Genomic DNA, 9,408 nt, shown 5'->3' on the forward strand with positions numbered 1-9,408 from the left:
TGCATCGCTAATTTCATACTAATTGATGTGGTAGCGGAAAATATCTCCCTATGATCCTGTAACCAGTTTGGGTTGAAGTTACGTGATTTTTGTAGTGTTTTTTTTTAGCTTGCCTCTTTAGTGTTTGTAGATCTCCCCTTCAGTATTGAAGATCTTTTAAAATCTTGCTCATGTGAAGCAGTGACGTGAGACAACTGATAATCCTTTTAATTGATGAGCAGTGCACCCGGAGAATGAAATAACACACTTCCTCAAATACCGCAGCGTGTTCCTTGACAAAGGGATGTTATCAGCTCCTTGTCTAACAGTCTTCTCTTGCCTTCAGTGAGAGCACTGCCCCTTTATGGACTTTATAAACCAGTATTTCTTTGGAGTACACTCTACATTAGCATCGTACCTTTGGACTTCCATTCTAACTCATTAGCACTTTAATTATAGCGGGTCAATTCGTTTTTCTTTTCCTTCAAAGAGTGCACCATCCTTTAAATGAGGTAGAGCTTGACCAACTCTCTTCTATCCACTTTCTAGATCTGAAGAATCTCTGCATATTTGTGTATCCCCTGTCAGTACCATAAGCTAGATGGACACATTAGAAGAGCTAGACCTGTGTCATTCAAAGGTTAATTAGATACTTGTGCTGCTTTTTGTACTGCTTAACTAATTAAAAAAAGTTATGTGACTTGGGAGAATAAATTAATACAAAATTGTTGGTGTCTAACAGCAATTCTGTCCATAGTTCCTAGGTTAAAAATGAAATAATATTTTCTGAGGTCAAATAAAAACTAAGGCTGTTAGATATGCTCATCAAAGCAGTATCTTGCTTTGGGCAGGAGTTTGACTTTGCCTGAGAGTGGAGAAGGAAAAAAGCTAAAACTGGACCTACTTACCTGTGCTTTATGCATGCTAGGGTTTTACTGCATAATAATGTAGATACAGCCTCATAAAATGAGGGCTCAGTTTGACTGAATATTTGTTACTTGCATTAAAGATTGAGGAAGGGGAGTTAAAGAAGAGAAGTGCAAGTCTCTGTGGCTGAGTTAGGGCAGCCTGTATGTATGCCTGTGAAACTGCCAGAAACTCGCCTTTTCTGGACGGGGCGCAGAGAAACAGCAGTCATGTTAATCTGTGGGTTGTACAGCAGAATGGAGCTCCTTGATAATACAGGTTCCAGCCCAACTTATTTGTAAGCCTACTAGTATTTGTTAATAGTTTGTATTTGTCTTTCAAAGTCTTAATGTAAACATTTACATATAGCAGGTAGTTTGAGGGGCAAAGAATGAATGTTGCTTGTGTAAGGCTTTTTGCATTGCTTTAGCTTGTGTGGTAGGACTGATATTTTAGTATGCACAGTTGGGTCTTAGAAGGCAAATGCAAAACTAAGCTGTGCAGTGTGATATATATTTTTTTTTAACACAAACATCAATCAATCTGAATTAGCATTAGACTTTGTGGCTTTCCTTTATCTTGCTAGAAACATGGGCATTCAACAGAAAGTTTGTTTTTCCTGGTTCTGTGGCAAAATATAAATAGCAGATGCTACAAATAAGATGATCCGTTAGCAAAGAAAAGACCAAGAAGGACTAATGCAAGCCAGTTTCTCTGCAGTATATATCCTGGTAACTTGTATAATCTAGCTTTAAGTCATATAAGTGAAGCATGGCTTTTGTTGGGACTTTATTGGAGTTGTGTGTTGTAGCCAGGTCACTGTGTGACTGTCCTGCTGCAGCCCTGCTTGTGTTGGCTTCCATAGAGGTTTCTGTTGCCTGGGACAAGCCAGGTGGCTTGTTAGTGGCTGGCTGCTGATATCTGAAATCAGGGCAAAGCGTAGGTAGATCAAGTTAGTAGGTTAAATCTCTAATGATGTGGTTGATTAATTTTCCATGCCAACTTTGCTCACCTAAAGAAAGTAGAGCAGATGGACAGCAATAAGCCAAGCATAAAAGAAACTAAAACCCTAAGTCTGATCATACAAGGTTCTCTGGAGGCTTTACTAATGGGCCTCACCTTTTTTCTGGAAGAAATGGTTAATGGGTGAGAATGAGTCCAATTCCTGTTGCCATTATTCTGGTTTAACACTGGAATAACTCTTCTAGAGTTGCACCAAATTAAAACTGATGCTATATAGTGAGTGAGTCAAGCTTCATGGAATAGGAATTTTAACAGTGGAGTTTAACTGACCATGGTTGCACTGTGCCTGTGGCCAAGGTCCAACACATGCAAACAAAAAGAGCAATGTTGCAGTTGGGATTGATTCTTGCATTTAGTTTCGTGACAAAGGCTCAGATAAAGGTTCAGTGCATAGGTAGTAAACACACCAATGTCTTCTGATGCAAGACCTTCTTTAATTTTTTTCCATGTTTCCTTGTTTTTGGATAAGCAACTGTTACAGGCTTAAATGCTTACTTTCATTAGGAAGCTGTGGATTACTGTTTCTGTGCCAGCTGAGCCAAAAGATTGCGCTCTCGAAGTTGCAGCGTACCGGTCTGTGTGGCTTCCCCTTGAGAAAGCCAGTTTTTCCCTTTATGGGTTGGATCCTTGCCCTGCGGCTGAAGGGGAAAAAATAGGATCCTTGTAGTCCTGCTAGGAAGATGTGTTGTAAGAACAGGTAAGCTTTTGGGTATTTGTACATTCTCTATACAAAACTAAGATTAAAAATCTGAATGCTCATACCTGTTGTATTCCACTTTAACACTCCAAATTTAACTTTAAGATACTTTGAGTGTGGGGTACCAAACCAAAAGGACTCCTCTCACACGCTGCCTGCTGTCTGACTGCATGATGCCAGTGATACAACTGCTATTTCAAAGAGAATTTGGCCTGCCTGCTTTTACAGAAGTTCATTTCTTCTATTCAGGTTTACTTTTAGAGAGTCCTCGAGATTGTTTACCTGATTTCTGGTTTGCTGGTCTCCACACCTTCTGGCTGTGCAGAAGGCAGATGTCAAGGGCTTTAGCACAAGCAAGGTGGAAAGGGGCTGTGTACGGACTGGCAGCGGTGTAGGTCCTCTGACTGTCCTGTGTCATGAGCCGAGAGGAAGGGTGCTTTTGTCTTTAGGGGCGGGATTAGGGTTAGATCAAAATGTTATTATTTACTCAGCATTTTACTTGGGCAGCTGTTGGCCAGTCGCTAGATTTCTTAGTTTACTCTCCTTGTAAAAGTGAGGTTTGGTTGTTGCACAGCCATCACCACTTCAGATCAGTGTTGTGTGCTGCATGCCTGGCTTTACATGGCCCGTCTGACAGGTAAGAGCTGTTTGCTTGGATGGTCTGAGGGCATTGAGTGCTACAGCAGTCGGCATTAAATAAAAACAAAGCAAAAATGGAGGAAAAAAAGGAAAAAAAAATCCAACCAACTAGCCAAAACAAAAAAACCCAAAGAGTATTGGGCATTGGAAGATCATACTCACAAGCAATGATATAAAGTGCCTAGAAAGCTTTTGTAGGAGCTATACGAACAAAACGAGCTATGCATGTTCATTAAAGGGAAAACCAGATGAAGTCTGACAAAGCAATCAGTTTTTGTAAATCAGAGTAGCTGAGAACGTGTCCGCATGTGCGCGTGTGCACGGACCGGCTGGACGCGCTTCCATGGGCTGCGTGGGGAGCGAGAGGGCAGACTCCCCCTTTGCCCCCTCCTCGTGTGGCACGGTGCGGTCCCTGCCACGCGGCAACTACGGAGCAGGCTAGCTGTGCCGGGCGGCTGGCCGGACTGCTGGGTACATCAGCTGGCTCCAATTTACAAGTGAATGAAGTGCTGCCCTCGGCCGCCCGCCGGAGCGACCCATGGCTGCCTGTGCGGACGGCTGTGGGGCAGAGCAGGCCGGGCTGTGCCTGCTCCTGCGCTGGCAGGCGGCCAGGCTTTGTGCGCGCTCCAGACACCAGATGGGAAGCAATTACGAGTGTGACAAGCAGGTCATCTGGCAGGCACTCTGTGGACCTGCTGCTGCATAATTTTTGGCGGGAAGAGGAGAGCTTTTTTTTCCCCTTGTTTTTTCGTTAATACAACCTCTCTTTTTTTGAACAGATTCTTCAGAGAGCGACCAGGCACGGAGAGCCCTGTGTGTGCAGAGCTTATGCTCCCTTTGTGGCCTTCCTGGCGCTCACAAGAGCGCAAGCGTTTCTCCTTGGCCAGCAGCAAGCAATAGTTACATTTGTGTTTGCATGTTGTGCAGTTTGCAAATACCGGCTTGCAGCGCTGGCATGGGTGTTTTTTTGCCTTGGCAAGCCAGGCTGGGGCTCTCCTTCCAGCATGAGACTGCAGGACCAGAGAGGGCAGAAACTCCCCTCCAGTGCAGAGCTCGCTTTCCAGCAGGGGCTGCCTCCAAGGAAGCATCCAGCGCTTCTCAAAGCTTCCCATCTCGCTGTCAGGCCAAGTGGAGGAAGCGGCGCGCGAGCCTAGATCACCTTTTTGACAGCGGGGGCTGTGCTGGACCGGCTGCAGTTTGCTCTCTGACTGTAGTCGCTGGCCTGTGAAAGGGGAGTTTAGGGACCCTGGGCAAATCAGCTTAGCTGCCTCCAGCTGAGCACCACAATAGAGCCCCTCAAGCAAATGTGTGTTGCTAATTGCGTTGGACAAAAGTGTAAAATGTGTTACATGTCCCATGGCTTTTGGCTGGCTGGCTGGGGAGAAAATGGCCAAGGGGTGCTGGGTTGTTTGAGGTCAGGTTGGCTGGGCACAGCTCGAGGTTGCAAAACCCCAAGCAGAGGCTGCGTCAGCCCCAAGCCTGGAAAGGAAAACCAGGGTTATCTGCAGTAGGAGGCTGCATGGCAGCTTTAGTCTAGTTAGGCTGGGTACTGATGTGCAGATCCCCACCCCCACCCCCACCCCAATTTCTGGTTTTCAATGAACAAGTAATAGCAAAGAAGGAAACAAAACCTTGCCTTGAGGGGATCAATGGTCTGAGGGGCGTTTCTGAGGGAGCAGCACCTGCAGCCTCACCACTTGCAGTCCTCTGCAGCCTCCCAATGCCCGGGTCGGCTGCAGGCGCAGTGCGGAGCCCCTTCCCAGCATGGCGCGCCTCCCCCCTCGGATGCCGTCATGGCCCGGCTCTGGTGATGGAAAAGCCGATGGTGGCTCTGGCCATGGGCAGCAGTCCTGGCCCAGCCTGTCCCACTGGCCTCGTGCAAACCCCATTGCTAGAGGCTGCTGGTGTTCCTGGCAAAGGTGCATTTTCCAAAGGTGCTTGGAGCCAGCCCTGATTAAGCAGTCAAAAACACTAAAAAATTTTCTTTTAAATCCTCTATGAGCATGCAAGGTCTAGCTATGGGAGGAAAGGCTGACGTTCAACTATTCAAAATCTCTGGTGCTGAGTGGGTGAGATCTCTGTGTGGCTCCAGAGTGCTGATAGCAACAAGATTTTTGGATGAGCCTCTCCCACAGAGATGTCGTGAGGCTTGGAGCTGAGCCTGTGTGCCCAGACCCCTCCAGGGTGACCACATCTGAGCACGTGCCATTGTCCCTGGTACCTTTCCTTCCTCTTGTTCTGGATTTGGGGAGCTCTGAGAGGCGTTTGGACGTGCTGTGCAATCTTGGCTCATTGGCTGAGGACAGGATATTTTGCAGGGAGTGCTTGCTGCAGTTTTTTTGATTCATAAGGTGTGAGATAGACAGGATAAGAGTGGTCATATTGCAGTAAGGATTATAGACCTTGGCTGGTTTTGTCCACAAATAGCCCCAGAACAAAAGATCTTTCTCTGACTCTTTGTTGGACGTGAATAAAGCTACCAGCTATTGATCTCCTGAAGCAATGTGACGGCTGCAGAGCAGGTGACATGCGGGTCTTAGTGCAATGACCTTCAGCTGCCTCCAAAGCTTTATTCTGTAGCACTGACTTTAACTTAAACGACTTTACTTGACTTTACTTAAGTAACTAAACTTTACTTAAGTAACTTAAGCGAGTTACTTGCCGGACTTGTTCCTGGCTCATGACTGCAAAAACGCCCCACCTGCATCTCCTCTTCACCCCCTAACCACAGGCCGGTGACGTTAAAACCTCTGGGTAGGTCTGATGCAAGCGAAAACCAGCGTTTTAATTCCGGGAGGTTAGCGACTGGCTGAGCGGAGCGGGGAGCCCCAGGGGTTAACGTGCCGTTTGCATGTTGCCCTCAATTAGCTCCAGAAATGATGCTGCTCTTCCCCTGGCCGCGGCGGGGGGGTCTCCGAATGACTCGGCCCCGGGCGCCCGCCGCCAGGCTTGCGCAAGATGCGTGCCTCCCTTCGGCCCCCAGCAGCCGCTGCCTTCCCACCCTTCTTGTATGGGTTTGTATCTGTCTGCTAATCTTGAAGTGCTGGTTTAGACGTTTAAAAAAAATAAACAGACAAACAACGCCCCTCCCCCGCCCCAAACCCACAGAGATTTGAAGCTTTTTCTCAGGAGCTGTCTTTTTGCTTTTTTATGATTTGGTATTTCTTCCCTGTTACAACTTCATTCTTTCTGTGGGATTTTTTCCTTCTTTCTTTTCTCCCCCCCCCCCCCCCCCCCCGCTTCTAGATCACCCTGCTTACATTTTTCTAAATCTTGCCGTGTTTATTGTGTTCAGGTTTTAGCACCCTCTCTTGATCTTTCAATGCTTTTTTCTTAAGCCCTCCAGCAGACATGAGTGAGACACTGATACGCTGCCAGCGAGGCCCAGGGCGACAGGGGCCGCGGTGCCGTCGCAGGTGCCCGGGAGCAGTGGGTGTAGGTGGGTGTGTGGGTTTTGTTTGTTTGTTTGTTTTGGGGGGGATTTGAATCTGTAATTGCATGCCTTATGGAGCTGGAAAATGTTAAAGCATTTAAAGCGAAGGGAGGTGCACTCTTTTTTTTTCACAGCCTGCTGTGTGAAACCTTGCTTGCTATGGGTACTTTGCATATCCAGACCAAATGTCAAGAACCAAACAAGGTCTGGATTATCTAAATATACAGCAGGCCTCAGCCCTGGCTGCGTGCGTAGGCACAGATCCTGGTGTTTGCGTTGTTTGCTTGCTTTTCTCCCCGTTGCAGCAATGCCCCCGGTGCCCTGGGCGCTGCTCCGGCTGGGGGGAGCAGAGCCGCTGCCACAGGCGCCAGTGATGGCCAAAAGTACTTTCCTGCTCAGCTTTGTACAGCACGTGGTGACATAATTATCCTATAAGGATAATTATGAAACAACAGTTGCATAATGCCCATCTGATGCCTCGCGTTCCTGCGGCATTTCCAATGACGAGGGACCATTTCGTCTCCTGGCGCGTGGTGGCTGCCTCGATGCCCGCGTCTGCGCTGGCCGTCAAGGCGCAGCAAAACTTCTGGCCTGTTTCCTTGTGGTAAATAAAAGGAAATATAATGTGGTAATTTGTTTTGTAGCTGCACCAGCAGGTGGGGGAGGTTTGACTGCGGGAGCCCCCTGCGCGCTGCCAGGGAAATCCCACAGCTGGTGGCGCCAGGGGAAGCCCGGCTGTGAGGCCAACGAGAAAGCGGTGCCTGGTTTTGTACTGCCCGCGCCAGGAGCGCGAAGCGGGACGGTGCCCCTGGCCTTGCACGGTGCATCCCGCCAGCTGCAGGGCTCGTGCAGCCACCGCACGCCCGCGGGAGCCATGTGCAGGTGTGAAGGTGCCGCCTGCCGCCCCGCTCCATCACGGTGTGCCAGTGCGTTGGAGCTACCCAGGAGGCTTCGCCGTTGATTTTTTCCAGATTTCTGGGGAGACATGAGCGACCGCTGTAGTTTTCTGCAGGCAGCCGGCACCAGATCTCACTCAAACGCCTGCAACCTCACCCCGAGCCTCTGCTCATTGCAAAGGGGTGCGGGGAGCAGGGGGGTTGGCTTCTTTGCATGCGTAGATGCTAGAGGAAGGAAGTGCTCAAATTATCTAGAGTTTTTTCCAAAAATATCCGACTTCATGGAAAGTACCTGAAGTACCGGCTCCCAAACTGTCGGTGCCCAGCTACGCGCGGTGCCTGGGGCTGCAGTGCCGGCCCCGCTTGCGAAGGCTGTGGTGGCCCTCCGAGGAGGTCAGCGGGCCCTGGAGGCCTCGGGGCTTCTCCAGGAGCCGCCTGGGGTTTCCGAGGGCCCTGGAGCAGGATGCTTTGCCTCAAACTGGGGAGGTCTGGCCTGGTGAGGGGCTCCCGCACGGGCGTCTCAGGTTCACCGCTGAAAATGGAGCGGACCATGGGGAGCGGTGTGGAAATCCTTGTAGCAGTTCAGAGTTATTAAATTTAAATCTCACTTTGCGTTACTCTTTATTAGCAAACCTTACGGAAGCTTTGGCCGGGTGGTTGTGGTGTAATTAACACTTGTGACTTTAAAGGAAGGAGGCTTATCACAGCAGAGCACTCCTCTGCCATCCCGTTTTTAGGTGTTCGAGGTAGCTAGAGTATATTTTTATTTTCTTGTAATATATTTTTACTGACCTTTCAAATGTTTTGCAAAACAGCCGTTTGCAAGGCTGCTTGTGACAGTGTCTCTGTTGATGGAAATATGGCCGCCTGTGAGGCAGGAGGCACCAGCAAGGTTAGTCGGCAGCTGGGGGACAGGCGTGAACGTGGAGCGGCACGTGGGCGAAGCTGCATCTAGCTCTGCGCGGGAGGGTTTTGCTTGCATCTCCCCCGTGGCCCACGGTGAGGAAGCCCTCGCTGTTTCATGTCCCCTCTGGAAGCGATCAGTCCCCTCTGGTTGTGCACTGGAGGATTAAGAGATATATATATATTATATAGCTGAGCAAATCTGTGTGAAGCGGACGTGGTTTTAAAGCCACGTGCACCGCCAGCGCTGGCACGCTGTTATTTCATCGGCTAATGAGTACAGTGCTTACCAGGAGCTGCTGTGCACCGTGGCTGCAAGCCGGCCGCTCGCTCAGAAGAGGGAAAATGGCGTGAACGAGCCATTTCTGTCAGTTTTGCAGAAAGGTGGCTACCGGCCTGAGCGCGCGGGTCTTCCCTCTCGCTGCGTTTGCCAGGCTGAGTCCTGCTTTTGTGGCCGGACCAGGCGAGAGGGCCGGGGCCGCCGACCTGCTGCGCCTCGCGGACTGGGCAGTCGCTGGTTTCCCCGCCACTGAGGACCTGCGTGGAGCTGTTGTTACGCTCGTGCCCTGGCTTTACCGCCCCTGGCCTAGCTTTACTGCCCCCGTTCAGGCAGCGATTGCCTGCGACAGCGGGATTTTTTTCCGCATGTTCGCATCCTCGGCTGCCTGGCAGCCACTGTTGGCACCCATCAGCCCAGGCTCTGCACGGCTGGCGGCACCGAGATGCAGGAGCCCGCGTGCCATCCAGGGCGCTGCGCCCCCTCAGCACTGTGATGAGCGCGAGGGTCCTCAGAGCCCCCGAGGATGTTGAAATGGGGGCGTCACCATGTGGATTCACTCAGCTTTCTTCCCCTCCTGTCAACATGCTAATGGAGAGAAGGCCAGTCTTGTGAGCCACGGCTCTGCTGACTAACTTTATTTTCACTTTATTTC

The sequence above is a fragment of the Dromaius novaehollandiae genome, chromosome 2 (genome assembly GCF_036370855.1).
Source record: "Dromaius novaehollandiae isolate bDroNov1 chromosome 2, bDroNov1.hap1, whole genome shotgun sequence".
In the NCBI taxonomy this organism is placed as follows: Eukaryota; Metazoa; Chordata; class Aves; order Casuariiformes; family Dromaiidae; genus Dromaius; species Dromaius novaehollandiae.